This window comes from Stenella coeruleoalba (assembly GCF_951394435.1).
Source record: "Stenella coeruleoalba genome assembly, chromosome: 6".
In the NCBI taxonomy this organism is placed as follows: Eukaryota; Metazoa; Chordata; class Mammalia; order Artiodactyla; family Delphinidae; genus Stenella; species Stenella coeruleoalba.
In genome coordinates, this window is record NC_137151.1 from 91,601,191 (window position 1) to 91,619,881 (window position 18,691).

Below are 18,691 nucleotides of genomic sequence, written 5' to 3' on the forward strand. Positions count from 1 at the left end.
ATACTATACTATATACTTAATTTAGTAAAAGGGCAGATCTCATGTGATTTTTTTTACCACAATAAAAAAAGAAAAATAATCAGATGTTTATGCTGATTTGCTGCTATATATTCATTCCTTTATAACAGTAGCAGAGTTGTCTGGTTTCAATGGTTTCCTTATGAGTGATTGGCTAACTACTGCCCATGGGCCAAATCCAGCTTGACATCTATTCTTGTAAATAATTTTTTATTGGAACATATCCATGCTCAATTGTTTATGTATTTTCCTTGGTCACTTTTGTGCTACAAGGACAGAGTTGTATAAGTGTGACAGAGACCATATGACGCACAAAACCTAAACTATTTACTATCTGACCTTTTACAGAAAAAGTTTGCCAAATTCAGCTCTAGATGGTAGGGAATATCTTAACTTTAATGAATCTCGCTTAATCCCATTTAAAGGGATTGCCAAGCATGTGTGTGTTGAATAAATGTTTGTGGGTCATGATGATATTACTGCTGCTGATGATAATAATATTGAAATGTAAACTCCATAATTCTTTGAACACATAAAATTAATACAAACAATTAGCATAGAATTTCAAAACTGGACTGAAATTCAATCTCATCTATTCCATGGACAGGGGAAATGAGACACAGCAGGGCAAATTCTGATAGTTACTGCTAATGATACAAACTACTGCAAAACATAGTGGCTTAAAATAGCAACTGCTTATGATTTCTTATGAGTCCATGGGTTGACTTAGCAGGTCTGCTCTCTAACTGGGCTCTGTTGATGTCGACTAGGCTTGCTCAAGCATTTGCAATGAGCTGATGACTTGGCTAGAAGCTGGCTGGTCAGGGATGGCCTCAGCTTAATGACTTATCTCCCCATTCAAATGCCTCCTCTATTCCTTCAGCAAGGTATCCTGGACATATTCACATGGTGATGGGAGGTTGAGGGGCTCATGAGACACAATGGAAATGCACTCTTTTTAGGCCTTTATTTTCATCAACTTCTCTAATGTTTACTGACCAAATTCAGTTCGAAAATCAAGCCCAGAGTCTGTGTGGCTGGGCCCAAGGAGTGTGGATACTGGGAATGATGGAAAAGTAAAATCAATTCGTACTGAATCAATTCCACTGAATAACATGGAATTTTACTGAATAACATTCGTACAATCAACTCCACTGAATAACATGTGCAAAACCACAGAGTATTTTAGCCGTTGGCATCCCCCTCTTAAGCTCTTACTATCACACCAAATAATTATTACTAATGTCCTTTACTATATAAGTTAAATAAAGTAATCTTTTTTAGATAAAAAACAGTAAACAAAGTTTAAATTGATGGATCATAATTGTGTATATCAGGTTTCCATTAGATAGATAAGCTAATATATTTTAAAAGAATACATAAGCCTCAGAGAAGTTATTTTAATTGGAACTAAAAAGGAGAAAACAATTTTATTTATGCATACGCTTTTTTTCCCATAAAGAATTGGTGAGATGCTTATATAGTAAAGGATATCATCAATCAATAAATGACCCCATCTTTTCCAACAGGCTTGGATCCAATGTAAAAGAAATGGATGATTCTGAGGCTATTTTTTGTGTTATAGATATTTAAGACAATAATAAAATAAAAGGATAAAGACTTAACAACTTTAGCATTCAAATATTTGCCGATCTAGTTTATAGAAGGGACTCACAGAAGGTAAAACAATAGAGATCCTGTGCCCACAGGCTTTCATCAGTTTACTTCAATACATATTACTTGAGTAGTTTCTTAATATCTAGCACTAACTGATGCTAGAGTAGATTGAAATACACACACACACATACACACACACACACAGAGTATGTCACTGATTTTTCTTTAGGATGCTCACAATTTAGTTGTCTGCTCTTGATTCCATTAGTGTCAGCATAAAATTCAACAGAAAGCACAAAACCTAAGAATGTCCTTGGTCATGTGTCGTTCAGATCCCATTCACAGCGGCACCACAACTCTGCTATAGATGTGGATGGTCAGTGTTTTAGTACTAGCAGTGTGTGAACTAGTTCAGTGCATACACTTTGGAGTTAACCTGCCTGTTTTTGAATTCTTACCCTGCCACCTCCTAAGTGTGTGACCTTGGCCTCACCAAGCCTTGGGTGAAGAACTCACCATATTCTAGAAGGGACCAATGAGCAGTGTTTCTAAAAGGAATAACACTAGGATTTACTGAACACCTTTTTTGTGCCAGATACTGTTCCAGGTGTTAGGATCCAAATAATAACGATTATTGCTAACAGATTGTGATTGATTTCTATGTGTCAGTAAGCAAAATTCCTTATCTAAAAGTTTTGGAGTCAGATATGATTCAGAATTAAAAATTGCTTAAGATGCTAAAACAGCAATACAACGCTTATAGAGTATATAATATAATATCCCCAGGGGGTCTAGGACAACATGTCGTAATCAAACACATTAACTTTTCTACACTGAAATAGGTGAATAGTTACACTTAAAGGAATAACGTCTTTAAATAGTTTCACATTAGTTAAAGCCACCACATGGGTTTGCTACAAATTTAAGAAAGAATGATCAGCTTCCTGAACATTTGGGATTTCAGAATTCAAAATAAGATAGTGTGTCCCCGTTTAACCTATGAGGTTGGTATTATTATTGTCACTTCTGGTTCAGGGAAACTGAGGCACAGTGAAGTTAAAGAACTTGTCTCATTTTATCCAGGTAGAAGGAAGCAAACGAAAGCAATCTGGCTGAACCAAACCATGTCAACGACAAATAAGTTAGACTAAGGAGCTCAGGAAACTCAGAGTCCAGTTGGAAGAGACAGACGTGTGGTTGATAGGTACAGAGCACAGCGAGAAAAGCAGGTGCTAGAGATGTCCAAGGTCCTGTGAGGACCAAGGGGAGGTGCGCTTCAAGGTGGGGCAGTGTCCCACACCCTGGAACAAATAGGACCACTGAGCTAAATAACTATGAGTCTAAAATTTAACTTACAATCTACGGTTTCTTGTGGTATTAGGTTTGCAGCGTTAGAATCTTGACTTGTGAAAGATACTCTATTTGTTTTAAACAAAACCTGGAATTCCACTGCTGAGGAAAGCAGGCCAGAAAACCCGAGGCATTTGAGGGCAGCCAAGTTAAATATTGTATCTCTTTTTAAGAAGTTAATCCCCATGGGTCTTCGACCTTTGTTCTTTGCTCCCAAAGGCAACGATATATGATGTTTATCTTGCCAGAAATAGTTAAAAGTCATCTTGGAGCTCTCTGCTGAGTGAGCCAACCCGCTTTGACCTTTTTGACTAGACCAACTCCTGTTACGTTAACCTCTGACTTCAGTCCTCTTAATGGCAATATTCCCCAGCACTGTAATTTCCCTCCCACTGTGTTCTCTCAGGCAAATATTTACTACTGAGGTTTCACTATTTATTTTTTCAAACAAAGTGGCAGGGACCACCCCATGCCACCACATCCTCATTTCATATTAGAACCCATCATTCCCGAGATATAATTTTACCAGAACAAATGTGCTTTAGGGACTTTTGACATGAGATGAAGGCTTGACTTCCTATCAAAACCAAAGCGGGCCCTTGTCAGCTTCAAGATGGATATAAACAAGAAATGCAAGCCTGTAATTGGTGATGGAAATCAGATAAGACCTCTTTAAATACAACCATTGATACAAAAATGTGAACTCGAATTACCTTTGATTAAGTCACTTAAAAAAATAAAGCTGGGGCGGGTTTAAAAGAAAGATTCTGAACACGCTCTCGAATAAGATCTTGCAGTTTCCAGCCTCTCAAAGGCAAGCGGAAGAAAATTAAAAGTCAGAACCGAAGGTTTATGAAATGAAACAGAACTCAGAACAGAGCTCCCTCACCTTTAACGTTTCTTAGGTCTCAGCAATGACAGGAGGCTAGGAATGATTCCTTGGGAAGCAGTAGCATGTACTTTCTATGCACAGAAATCCAAATATCTATGTAGTCAATGTTCATTACTTAACGTCTTTGTGAGCTGTGAGGAATTCAGCTCAACCAGTGATGAACAAATTAACAATAAACCATTCTCTACTTAACTGCTTGACATTAATTATTCAATAATAATCTTTATCCCGAATGAGTTATAGCCTTTTCTAACGTTGGACATTTTAGACTCTTCTCTAGAAATAAAATGCAAAAGGATGAAGCTACTGCCTGCCCCAATTTCTATTCTTTGCTTTAAGTTTCACAACTTAATTCACTATGCAGAATTCCTTAAAAAAAAATCCCATTTATTGATGTGGAAGAAATAATAATTAAATATTATACATTTTCTTCAGTTAAAAACTATTCCAAGTTATTTTCTGAGCCAAAGAGAACTTTGTAGCATTCTTTTAATAATTGTCTAAAATGCTTTTGAAAAGAGGAGGATATAGACTTAATCTTATTTCAAATTGTTAGAGTTTGTCAGTTAATAGATATGCCAGCAAATATAAGAAGAAAACAAATATACCAGATGAAAACATGTTTTAGTTCTTTGGATTTTTTAGCATTTGAATATTGCCTTCCTATTGTTATGTTATAAAAGCCAAATCCTACTATCTCATTGGAGATCTATCTTAGAAAGAACTGGGAACATTCTACAATACATGTGTAACCTTTCAAAGTCTGCTTCAGGCTTTATAGATAATACCAAATAGAAATCTTATATACTTGAAAGAAGGAGAGAAAGAAAGAAAGGAAGGAAGGAAGAAAGGGAGGAAGGAAGAGAAAAAATGACAGTATCTTTTAACAGATGGCAATCTGTTAAATTGAAATTTTGAGACTCCATATTATATTTAGAGTGTTACTTTAAAAATAGTAAATGCTCCATTACCTACCCTCCCTATTTTAATCCTTACTTGTAACCTAAATTATTGTATATTTATAGTTATTATTAGAAAATAATTATATGTTATGCTTTAATCCACATGTATCATATTTATGGAATAATCTTCTATGAAGATAAAATTACATTTCCATAAAGTAGTGATGTGAGGCCAATTTTTGTGGGAGAGTAGACGACATACCACATTAGAATGTTCTCTGAGTTACACAGAAAAAATTATGTGACTTCATTTTTTTTTTTTTTCGGGGCCCAGCCGCTCTGCGGCATGTGGGATCCTCCCGGACCGGGGCACGAACCCGTGTCCCCTGCATTGTCAGGCGGACTCGCAACCACTGCGCCACCAGGCAAGCCCCCGTGACTTCATTTTTTACACACAACTATAAGCATTGGTATAAAGGAAACACACGATATACAAATGAAATTAGATTCTCTAAATAATAAAGTCCACTTATTTAGTTATGTCTTAATATTTACCAATAAGAGGTAAATATTAAATGTCTTTCTTTTCTTCCTCCCTTCTTCCCTCCTCCACTCTCACTCTTTCTCCCTCCCTCTCTTCCTTCCTCCCTTCCTTTCTTTCTTTTTCTTTCTTTCATCAGGGGCATTATTAAGACATTCTATCACAATCTTCCATTTTCTTGGGGCTGCTGTTGACACCCCTGAAAAAGTTCCAGAAGAAAGGATGGGAAGGAGAAAGCACCTAATTTGGTATTTATTTCTTTATTTAGCTTCTTAATGGAGCTAAATAGTAACTCTACTGGACTGTTACCCACATCCCCACTGTATCACACCACCTGTGCAGAGGGGACAGGCAAAGGAAATGTGGAATCACTGTTGGGCTACTTCTTTTACTATTTTTCCCTATAAAATAGGGTGAGTTATGAAGACAGAAAGGGCATTCCTTCCCTAGGATAGTAGTAAAACAAGGCATGGAGCAGGGGGGAGTTGAATACAGGTGTTACGTTAAAATAATCAAAGAGCTTGTGCGTATCTTTTAAAACATATGCATTTATTTGTTCAAGTGGTAAATAAGCCCTTAGATTTTAAAAATTAACCCCCTAATAATTTTTTGAAGAAAGTTGTTTTTCATGAAAATTAGCTTTTTTCTTTTTTTTTTCCTTTAAATGACAGCTTTTTCCTTTTTTTTCCTTTCCTTCCACTTCCTTTCCTTTAAATTTCCTTTCCTTTTTTTTCCTGGCTATGCTCCTAATGACCACAATAATAACTTTTTTTCTGGAATATAATCAGTGTCATGTTCTATTTTATCACACTTACATCTCTGCAAATCTATTCTGCATAAGCAAATATAAAATCTCTAGGGATTAAAATATTTCCAAACCACACAATCAAGGAAAACAAGTTTCCTCTTAATTATTCTTTAAAAGAACGATTTACAATAGGAAGATATTTTTAGAATGCTCTATTGAATACAGCTATATGCACAACTGAACTCCAATTGGTCCGTTTGTGCAGATAAAACTAAGATTCCTTTTTTTCTCTCCCTACCCAAATTGTTATTGTATTTGTGCTCAAGGACTGATTGTGGGGAAAACTGCATTCTCTACCATAAAAATTGCAAGAGGGAGGGTATGGTGATATATGTATACATTTAGCTGATTCACTTTGTTATACAGCAGAAGGTAACACACCATTGTAAAGGAATTATACTCCAGTAAAGATGTTAAAAATAAATAAATAAACAAACAAATAAATAAAAAGAAAATATAATAAAACGGTAATTGGTCAACAACGATTGAAGCAACAACTTTCCCATGCAAGTCAGACACGCATCATAACTGATGTTTGTACTCTGCTCAAGGTAGAGTGATTTCCATAAAACAAATCCTACTTGATAAAGTTCTTATTTTACACCAGTTTCCTTTATCCTTAAGTATGCAGTTTTATAAGTTAAGCAAGCTATTAAAGTTATTTTTCGTTCTATAGCACTGCCATCAATAAAAGGTCACTGATAATATAGATGAAAATATCATCTTAGAAATTGAAAAGTAAGATATTCATTCCAAAGGTTTCAATTTTTAGATTAATAAGACATGTATATGATTAATAAGAAGAACTGGGTCACAAAGAAGGGATGGCAGGTACGACTTGCTGGTAAATGCATGTTTAAACTTAGCCAACTGAGATAAAGCTAGTTACTTTGGGCCAGCATCCAGGGATTTTGCCATTGAGTTTAATCTTGCCAATGACTCTTCTTACAAGTCTTTTAGAGATTACTTAGGAACTGATTAGATCTCTCATAATACCCTGCCCAGAAGGAGAGCCTAAATCAGCACCATAGTCATTGCTTTCCTATTTTATTTACAAGACATCTCTATGAATCTTCTTTTTTTAACATCTTTATTGGAGTATAATTGCTTTACGATGGTGTGCTAGTTTCTGCTTTATAACAAAGTGCATCAGCTATACATATACATATATCCCCAAATCTCCCTCTTGTGTCTCCCTCCCACCCTTCTATGAATCTTTAAATTTAACTCTGGTAACTTCTTTATTGATTTTCCTGCTTGAGAAAGAACAGAACACACATGTTAAAAGATGGGGTAAAAGAGACATTGAAGGTTTTGAAACGGGATATGGGAACTGCTAATCTCAAAATTTCTCCTTTCTGGGCTTCTGGCATTAAAATAGACGTTGTAAGTGCTAAGAAAATATGGAACTAGTTGACTGATTTACCTTTGAGAAAGTACCACAGAAAATAACGTGTCTTATGGTTTAAGTTTTCCATCTTTTTTATTTATTTTTTTTAGATTATTTATTTCTTTATTTTCTGTTTACTTGGAGAGAGGACAAGTAAAGTCTCTCCTTTACTGGTACTCGAGTGCTTACATTTGTATTTATTGATTAAATTCTCATTGGGTAAAATGCATACCCAAAATGTGGGAATCAGGGAGTGTGTCTTATCTGGAATAGGTCTATAACAATTTTAACTCATAATTTTAATTGATACCCTGCTACATTCAAATTCTGTAAGAGAGTTCTCTTAACAGGGCTAAATTATATTACTGTAGACGAATACAGTTTTTACTCAAATTCTGAAACATTTTATACATGTTGAGTACAATGAACTCTTCCATTACTTAGGAACACATTGAGAGAAAAAAAAATCATCTTAACAATATGAATGGTTGCCCCAAATACCCCTTGTGCTTTTATTTATTTATGTATTTTCCCATCTGTTTTAGAATGACAAAAGTCGAAAATAAGTTGATCTCAGGAAGAAGGGCACCAGGAATTCATTGTTGTGTCTTCTTGCAGAATGGTTTTGCATGTGATAACTATGTAACAGATTCTTATTTAATGAATGTTGCTAAATAGGGCTTCCCTGGTGGCGCAGTGGTTGAGAGTCCGCCTGCCGGTGCAGGGGACACGGGTTCATGCCCCGGTCCGGGAGGATCCCACATGCCACGGAGCGTCTAGGCCCGTGAGCCATGGCCGCTGAGCCTGCGCGTCCGGAGCCTGTGCTCCGCAATGGGAGAGGCCACAGCAGTGAGAGGCCCCTGTACCGCAAAAAAAAAAAAAAAGAAAAAAAAATTGCTAAATAGTAGAATTCTAAAAATACGTTTGTTTTCATTTTAGTCCTTTGTGCATTTTCTCAACAAACATGTGCACTATGTAAATAATGCAATATTTATAGAGGCAAGTTCTGTAGTTGCCTGGATTCAAATCCTAGCTCTTCTGATTATTAGCTGTGGATCCTTGCTCCACTTTGATAGTATCAATACTTATTACATAGGAATTAAATGAGAACATATGCAAGCACATACAGAGTAGTAGGCATGGAGTAAGCACTCAATAACGGTAGCATTTATCTCCAGGATTCAGGTTGACAACAGTGTTGGTGAGTGATTACCTGTCAGGTATTGTAACAGGTTCATTGGAAACTATAAAGGAGAAATTACAGCTTTTAATTTCAAACAACTCAAAGACACAAAAGTTCTATTGCAATTATGGGCCAACTGATAAAACCGTTGCTAAAGAATGAATAACTGGAGTGTTTCAGAAAAGTATGTTTTGAGGGATTTGTGTTCATGATAAACTCTAAGCAAAGGTGGGCTCTAAAAAATTTTAAAACACACTTCATTTATGTTCTAGAATTATAATTCAGTCAGCAATGAGAATGTACTGACTAAGAAAGGAAGAGGAAGCTAGTAGTTTTAGAAACCTGTTAGAGCCATCTAAGGGAGAGAGAGTGGGGATCTGGTACCCATGAAAGACATGAAACAATAGGACAGACAGGAAGTGGACCTCTGGGTCTGAAGAATAATTTAAAGATGATTCTTTGATTTCTGGTTATATGATATTTTTCTTCACTGAAAAAAAGAAGCACAGATATAAGGGCAAAATATAAATTTCAGTTTGCGCTTAGGAGTAGGTGGGTAAAACAACAATTGCCAGTAGAACGAGAGAAAGAATGGCCAGAGAGGTAAGAGAAGAGGCAGAGAGTGGTGATGGAAAAGTCACAGGCAAGGAGGAGAGGCAGATGTGGACCATGGGAGTAAATGCCATGAGGACAACGCACAAGTTTGGAAAGTAGTTCATGTGTAGAGGAAAGAAAGGGACATGAAGCCAATTAGAGTAGAGGACAAGGAGGGGTTGAAGAAATGAGGTCTATGCGTGTAGAGCACCCTGAGATGAGGTTTGGCAGGAGAGGGAGGACCGTTATGGGAGGGGGGTCAACTGGGAATAGCACAGAAAAAAAATTAATTGACCTTATACATGCCAGGAGCTCTTCTATTGATGTAGACATTTTATATAACTTAATCCCCACAGAAATCTATGAAGTGAGTATTATTTTACAAATGAATAAACTGGAATTCAGCCATTAAATTCAATAATTGAACCAAGTTCAAATAGGTAGTACAAGTTAGAATTGAGGGAATAAGAGAAAGCTTCTTGGAAGATGTGCCTTTGCTCTGTTTCTCAAAGATTAGAAAGGATTTTCAGCAAGTGGAGTTGAGCAGAGAGGGTACTTCATAGGGAAAGAAGTGTATGAGCAAAGACAGATGTGGGCAGGGGAAAGGTAGGTTCAGTCTGGCTGGTTGTGAGGGGTACATAGAGGCAGCCTGGCAACACATTGAGAAGTGGTGTGGTGGGCAATGAATGTCACCCTAGAAAAGTTAGGGGGACTTCCCTGGTGGTCCAGTGCACTTCCACTGCAGGGGGCACAGGTTAGATCTCCGGTCAGGGAACTAAGATCCCACGTGCTGCGTGATGTGGCCAAAAAAAAAAAAAAAGGAAATTATTTTGAGTAAAGGAGTAAAGAAAGATCACTGGGGCTATACTTTAGAAAATAATTTTAAAAATTTCCCTGTGGTACAAAATAATCCTTGAAACAAGAAAGCATATCAAACTATAATTATAGGATATTGAGAAAATAATATTATGCATTAGGTTGAACCATATGAAATGATCATTTTTGTGATGTCAAAAACTGTCAATTATTGATGTCAATTTCATATGTTCAATCTAATATTGCAAGGTGTACGATTTCTTACTAGTTATAATCAGAGAAAATTTCAGAGTTCTGAATACTTTTATTATTAAACAAGAAGGAATTAAAGAAAATGCCTAAGATTAAATTCAAGAAACTAAAAAGATAGCAAAAATAAACCTAAGTATAAGGATAAAACCCCCCAATTAATGATTTTTTTAAGAAAAGAAAAAAGAGATGGTTTGTTAATAAGCCAAGAATCGATTCTCTGTAAAACAAACCTCTGGTAAGACCAATAGAGGCAAAAAGAAAGGAAATACAAATACAAATACACATAGGGTGGAGGTTAGGAGGATGGTTTCTGAAGTTAGACAGCCTGGATTGAATTGCCTGTTGCCACGCTGATCCACACGACTCTGAGAAATGTTGTCTCGAAGCAGCAAGACCTACTGCTATCTTTCATATATTAGTACATCAGAAGAGAAAAATATATCTCAGTTTTCTCATCTGAAATGGGCAAATGGCAGAATCTACCTCCTAGGACTGTTGTGAAGATTAAAGATTGTAAGATGTATACAGTGCTTAGCCTGGCAAACAGTATTATTACTATCATATTACTAATATTTTTACTATTATGGAGAAAGAAGAGGAGGGTATAATCAGAGGCAGGAAAATTCAAAAATTATAACTACCTTCCATGTGTAGCTCTAAACTAATTATTTAAAAATCTTAATGAATTGGGTCTTTGTAATAAAATCAAAACTGCCAAAGTAATATAAAACTTAAATATATTAGTTCCCATAGAAGAAAATTTTAAATTGATCAATGATTATCAAAATATTTGTTAAGCCAAAATAGTTTCATCAGAAAATTCTTTGAGGGACTTCCCTTGTGGCACAGTGGTTAAGAATCTACCTGCCAGTGCAGGGGACATGGGTTCAATCCCTGGTCTGGGAAGATCCCACATGCTGTGGAGCAACTAAGCCCGTGCACCACAACTACTGAGCCCGTGCGTCTAGAGCCCGTGCTCCGCAACAAGAGAAGGCACCGCAGTGAGAAGCACGTGCACCGCAACGAAGAGTAGCCCCCCATCGCCGCAACTAGAGAAAGCCTGCTCGCAGCAACGAAGACTCAACGCAGTCAAAAATGAATAAATAAAATAAATAGATTAAAAAAAAAAGAAAATTCTTTGCAATCTTCAAGAGGGAAACAGTAACAAAACAATTAAACCCTGTTCTAGCTGAGCTGTTTCAGAATGTAAATAAAGAATAAAAGGCTTCCCAGATAATTTTTCAAATTTAACATAAATCTGATCCCAAACCTGAAAATGTTAGCCTAAAAATGAAAACTATGAACTAATTTCATTTATAATAAATGTAAAATTCCTAAATTAATGTGCAATATAAGAATACTAAAAGGATTTATTCTAGGATTTCAAGAATGTGTCAATATAAATCACAGTAAAAGGAGAAAAAACTAAAGCACTCCTGTGGCCAGATTAGAAAAGGAATATCCAATTTGTTAATGGTTTTGTCCCCTTCCCACTTTTCCATAGTTATTAAAATATTAAATATTAAAAACATTTGGCTGCATAGAAGTATTGATATCTTTTTCCCCAAAGCATTCTAATGCCATCTTCTTTCTCACACTTTTGGCTTTCTTTATCCTGGAACTCTTTTTTTTTTAAGTCAAGCATTTTTTTTTTTTTTTTTTTGCGGTACGCGGGCCTCTCACTGTTGTGGCCTCTCCTGTTGCGGAGCACAGGCTCCGGACGCGCAGGCTCAGCGGCCATGGCTCACGGGCCCAGCCGCTCCGCGGCATGTGGGATCTTCCCGGACCGGGGCACGAACCCATGTCCCCTGCATCGGCAGGCGGACTCTCAACCACTGCGCCACCAGGGAAGCCCTCTGGAACTCTTTTTATTAGTGCCACACATCTTAAAAATTTTCTGTCCAGCTAGGATTAAGAGCAGAAGCCTATTCAAGAAGGATGGTCCTTCTCTACAAAGGCTGTGGGGCCCCAAAGCAAACCATTCCTGACTCAATATTTTCTATCCTTAACATTTCTGCAGCAAGTGATAGTGAAAGCAAACTAAAACATTAAAGGCAATGAAAGAGGTTTATGGGAGGACATGTGTATCAGTCAGGGTCGCTGTAGAATACAAATGACATATTCACACTGGGTAATTTGAGGAGATTTTAAGAAAGGGTTTACACACGATGGAACAAGTTACAATTGCATGAACAAGTCCAAGGAAATGAACAAAGAAGAGTATAGGACTCTTGGATAGTAAGAAGCACCTGAATTTGAAGGGGTAAGGAAAGGGAATTGGATAATGAACTGGGTTGAGTAGTATCCCCTCAAACTTCATTTCCACCTGGAACCTGTAAAAGTGACTTTATTTGGGAATAGTGTCTTTGAAGATGTAATCAAGTTAAGATCAAGTCATACTGGATTAGGATGAGCCCTATCCCAATAACTACTGTTTTTATAAGAAGAGAGTAAGTTTAGACACAGATGCATAAGGGGTAGAGCAAGGTAAAGACAGAGGCAGAGATTGGAGTGATGCATCTACAAGCCAAGGAATACTGGCAACCATCAGAAGCTAGAAGAAGCAAAGAAGAATTCTACCCAGAGTCTCAGAGGGAGTATGGCTCTGTCAACACCTTGATTTTAGACTTCTAGCCTCCAGAACTGCAAGAGAATAAATTTCTGTCATTGTTTTAAGTCACCCGGTTTGTGGTACTTGGTTATGGCTTCTCTAGCAAACTAATATAGCTACCAAAGACAAAATAGAAGACAAACAGAACCTGTCCAACACGCAGAGGAGCGGTGACAATAAGAAATATACAGTGTTGGCCTGGAGTCTTCCACAGTGTTCACCGAGACATTAGTCTGTCTTCTATTCACTGCCTCTTGGAAATGCTGACCATTCAACTGAGGACCTCCAGCTTCTTGCAATACTGTTGACCAATAACCAGGCTGGGCTGGGACAAGAGGATAGTAAAACAGTCTGGAGGATGTTCATACTTCTTTAAGGAAAGAAAAGAGGTGCCCCAGAATGCAGATGGTATGCTAGTACTGGTAAAACAAACAAGCAAACAAACAGACAAACAAAACATGCTGTTCCATAAATGAAGGGAGAACAAAATGGCACTGTCCAATGCGAGAATTGTATTTGAAATCCTAAGACAATAGGAAATTAAAGCATGGGCTACAGAGCCTGAAACAGAGAGGGTGTCCAACAAATCTGTGTTCAGGGCATTCATGGGCTGCTATCTGGCTGGAAGAATGAATGAAGTGCTGACATCAATTTCAGACTTACTGTACTCTTTCCCAGTCTTGAACACCAATTCTGTTACAAAGTTCTGAGTAGAAAATTTGCATAATCTTAGTTCCCTAATGAAAGAGAGACTTTTGATCATGCTTGGTTAGGAATTTTATTTGTCTTGAGCTAAAATGAATGAGAAATTTTATTCTAGTCCAGAGAGCCTAAATGTCACGGAATAAGTTATTTTATTCATTCAGATTATTTAGCCTTTAAACTGTTTTGTTTTAAACTATTTTACTTCAGAATTTTTAATATTTTACTTTAAAAACATACCATAACTTCTTAGGGAAAATGAATCTTTACTTTTCAGAAATGAATTATAATGAATAAAGCTGCATCACTTCCACTTAGGGTTTGATTTAGCAAGTCCAACAAAATGCTTAGTACCCCAGAATTGATACATTATTTCTGGCCTCAGCTGTCTTTTGAGACCACTCAGAGGAACAGCAAAGGTTTTCCTTGGGAAATACATCATTTTGAAGAGCAACTTGGCAGTAGGTCCTTTACGTCACCTGTCTCTGCAATTCCCACCATGACCTGCACACGCCTTGGCACCTAGCAGGTGCCTGGTGAATGTGTGTTGAGTTGAATCAAACTAATTTAATGCATGAATCTTCAGAAGAAGCTTCCTTTCTTTTACCACTGCCTCTGCTTTCAGCCTTTAAACTCAAAACTTAAAGGGCAAAACATATAAATATATGCAAAGCTACTTGTGTTTTCATTTTACTAAAGGTATTTATATCATAAGGCATTTAGAGTCATCTGCAGTGCTTTGTGAGACATTTAACTAGTACTGCCTTGGTTTTTCACTAATTAAAAATCAAGTTATTAGAGTATAAATCTACTGGCAGCATATTTAGGCAAGCACAACACAGACTCAGTATAAGATATAGGGAGGGGTCAGTGTTAAGTTTTATGACTGACACAGTGAAAATGACTTCCTCATTAAGAAAACATCTTGTCTCAAATTGTAGTGGCTAGTCTAAGGGTCTCAGACTCCATAAACTAATCACCCGATAACATTCTTTCTTCTGTGCAAAAATGTTTTTCACATTTCTAAACATCGATGAAGCTAAGCTAGAGGGAAGAGAGAGAGAGAGCTTTACCAACACAACTGTGTAAGAATGGCATGTGGTGGGCTGTACGTAATGTATGTAAAAAACATATGGACAGTTAATAAAGACTCCCAACCTGTTACCCAGAAGGAGGAAAATGACTGTTGTCACTGGGATGAGGTACATCTATCTTGGCCCATTCAGCAAGCTATGATGTGCTTTATTAGATAGAGTGATTTCACTGGCAACTCCTGAAGACTGTTCCGCTGTGTCATGGTGGCATTCTAGATACCAACATGGATTGTGCTACAATCCAGGTATATATACAGGTTGGAACTTCCTTTCCAGTTGTGGGTTCATGCCCCCAAGGGATCAAAATAAGCTGAAAATAAATCAAACCAAGAATAGCGTCAGAGCAGTTACCAAAGAGTTTATTACCCTCCAAAGATGACTTGGAGGTGAAGTTCATCTCAGCCTAGGTCCTGGGGGTATTGGGATGGATGACAAGTTGCAGCTGTGGGCTTCTAAATGTCCTCTGTCCAGCTATCAGTCTATCTACATAGGTGGAAGAATTGCATAAATAGACTGATCGTTTTAGAAGATAGTGTGTTAAATGTGTCACAAGCTTTCATTTCCTTAAAAACCGTTATTCAGCAATGATCATGTGTTTCCTGGATTCTGGGGGTACAAAGGTGAATGACACTCCCTACTGATGACAAGCTCACAGCCAAGGCGTATCCATCAATACAATGTGATTGGCCCATTATCTGAGGCTGGCTCAGGAGAGTAACACAGGGAAGCACCCATCTTACCTTGGTGAGGAGGTAACCTAGGGTGCATTTGAAAGAAAGGTTAGACATTGGAACATAGAGGATGAGGGTCAAAATAATTTTAGGCTGGGGGAATTCCCTGGTGGTCCAGTCGTTAGGATTTCGCACTTCCACTGCCGGGGGCCCAGGTTCGATCCCTGGTCGGGGAACAAGGACCCCCCAAGCCGCGTGGTGCAGAAAACAAATAAACTCTCTCAGGCGAAGAAACACTGAGTTTTGAGGTATGGAGAAGCGAGAAAGTACAGCCTGTAAAAAAAAGAAGTGGGTAGCTCATTATGGCTGCAGCCGCAGGTCCTTGTGGGGGAGTGATGGGAAAGGGGGCTGGACTGGAAGGATGAGTACAGGTGATGTCATATGTATCGATATAATATAAAGCTTGGATTTTATACTGAAAGGGATAGGAAATTATTTAAATATATTAACTAAACAAAAAAACATAACCAGACTCAAGTTTTAGAAAAATTGTTCTATTTGTGAAATGTATTCTTTCTCCATCCTTGCCCGTCTCAATAAATGGTAAAATCAGCCATCTAGATGTTCAAGCCCCAAACCTAAGTGTGATTCTTTATTTTTCATTTTGTCTCACTCCCAATATCCAAAATACAACCAATCTAACTGTTTTCTTCATTTTGTTTTCCATCACCATAGTGTAAGCCACTATCTTCTCTTACCTGGATTATTTTAATAGTCTCCTAACTCACCATTTTGATTCAGGCTTTGCCTGTGTGAATCCAGTCTCCTCAGGACAAGGAGGGTGAGCTTATTAAAATTAAATCATATGATACCACTTCTCTGCTTAAAACTCTCCAGTATCTACCTATTGCTCCTAGAATAAATTCCAGACTCCTTTCAACTGTCTGCAGAGCTACATGATCTGCTGTCGGCCCACCTCTCCATCTCAGCTCATATAACACTTTCACCTGTGCTATTCTCTGTCCATACTGGGTCGTTCTCTGTTCCACTTTCATGCCCCTACTTACATTTGGAAGACTCTCTACCCAGTTCCTCAAATGGCTGGGTCCTTCTTATCCTTCAAAACTCAACTAAATGTTACAAACTCAAAATGCATTTCTTAAAAAACATATTGTCACTTTATACCCATTAGTCAGTATCACATCACTATTTTATTTCCTTTATAGTACTTAAACCACCTGAAGTTATCCAGTTTGTTTCCTTGTCTTTCTCTGAGCATCAGAATGAAAACCCCAGGAGAGCAGAGATCTGGTCCATATTCTCAGTACCCAGGAAGCACTGGGTACATTGTTGTTACTCAATAAATACATTTTAATTGAATTTTTAAAAGTAGATATAGCAAAAATCAATTTGAAGGCTCTTGAAGGAATCTAGGTTAAAGATATGAGGGTCTGAACTTGGGCAGTAAGACTAAAGGTAGAGAGGAAGAAGTGGATTAGAAAGGTATTTTATGGATGGAATTGATAAAATTGGATAACCAGCTGGAACATGGTGAGAGTAAGAGAGACCCACTCAGCACGGAATGAACCAGACAGAAAATGTCCCTCGGGCCCTTCCAGTTTAAAGATTTGGAATATTTCTTTTTCTAAATAAAAGGATAAACAGCATGTGCTGTTGAATGAATGAATGGATCACTCTAACAGAAGAGTTATTGAATTATTCATGTTACCTAGGAGCACTTAAAAATATGTATTAAAATTGCACTGTATGGCAGCCCTGTGTTGGGTATTATAGGGGATACAGCAGAAGTAAAAGATGCTGTCTCTGCCCTTTTACAGTTGAGGATATAAAACGAAGGATCATAAAACAATTAGAAAGCAATCCAAGGTATAATAGATCATCAAATTTGATTCACCAGGGCTTCAGGAACCATAGATCAGGCATAACATCTTAATTCAATGGCCTTCTAGGGTAGAAAAGGTTCTGATTTCACTCAAGTCCTTTCTTCTGGGTCAAGAAGCTATCTTTCTGGGCTCCAAAAATATCAGCATTTGAGAATTAAATTAATAACGTTCAATGAAGGAGGAGCATGATTCATTTTTTCAAAGAGTAAGTGGATTTAATATTTATAGAAAAGTGCCTGAGTGTCTCAGACTGCTCCAAGGCTATTGATAGCATAGGCCCAGTTTTGAATAGGATGGATCAAGAAAAGAAGAACAGATTGAAATTGCTGCAGGAGGCATTGCTTTATAGAGGCTGTTTCTTCTTGTCTGTGACCTTATTTGATTTCTCCTCACTACAATAGAATCTCTCCTAGGATACACGTGGTGGTACCTTCATTTCTTGAGAGATGTTTCATAGCTCAGCACAGATCTTGCTTAACCAGGATTTGCTAGTTGATAGACAGTAAAAATGTAGGTCATCAACTCTAAGGAGAGTGTCTGAAGGATGGTTTGTTTGCTACCTTCATTTGTTAAAATTGAAATTCTTGGAAGTAGAATGATATAGGCAACATGACTTCTGAAGATCCCTCTGAAGTTGATGGTTCTGAATGTAAAACAGGTTATTCTGCATCATCCCATAGCCTGTGTTAATGCAACTGGCTTACTTGAAAAATCTCTGGATTCTTTATCAATAATGCAGCAACTTGAAGGCCATCACAACTGTATAGTCATGTTTTATAACTTTGATGTCATTTTCACATGTGATACTTCACTTATTTTTCTCCTAGCAGCCCTGGAAGGTGGATCTCTACCAGTAATAAGACTCATTACAGTAAGACTGTTGGGGACTTTATCTGGCTCATAGAGAGTCATGGTGAAGCTTGGATTAGATCCTGGTCCCTGGCCTCTTGGTTCCTCGCTTGTTCCATGCTAAATATATGGGCATTATTATGTGTACATAGTGATTTGTGGGCATAGGCAGCTTAGATTAGAAGGATCCACAGCCACACCCAAGCCTTGCTGCTTTTCTAATACTTGGAATCATAAAAGCACTGCATAGCCTTCCACTGACAGTATTATGAACACTTACTGTACTGATAAAAATTTATATTTATTCTGTGTACTTGGCAGTCTCAGCCATGAACACTTCTGTTACTGAGCCGTGCCAAAATACATAAAGTTTAAGGCTTGACCAAGCACTAAAGCAGAAGCTTTCACCCTTGAGAGTACTGAATAGGAGAATTAAGTAAATACGTTCATGCTGTATCAAAAGCATCTCTTACCCTGTTAATAAAGATCAAATTGAA

The 18,691-nt window shown here is 37.5% G+C and overlaps 1 protein-coding gene across 1 annotated transcript in view; it reads left to right on the forward strand.

The window, feature by feature from the left end:
* Positions 1 to 14,744, forward strand: part of PLCL1 (phospholipase C like 1 (inactive)) — an 852,283-nt gene extending 837,539 nt beyond the window's left edge. Inside the window, exon 7 of the transcript XR_013828603.1 lies at positions 14,734 to 14,744. The gene's annotated coding sequence lies outside the window, so the exon portion shown is untranslated. The remainder of the gene's footprint in view (positions 1 to 14,733) is intronic.
* Positions 14,745 to 18,691: the final 3,947 nt, after the last annotated feature.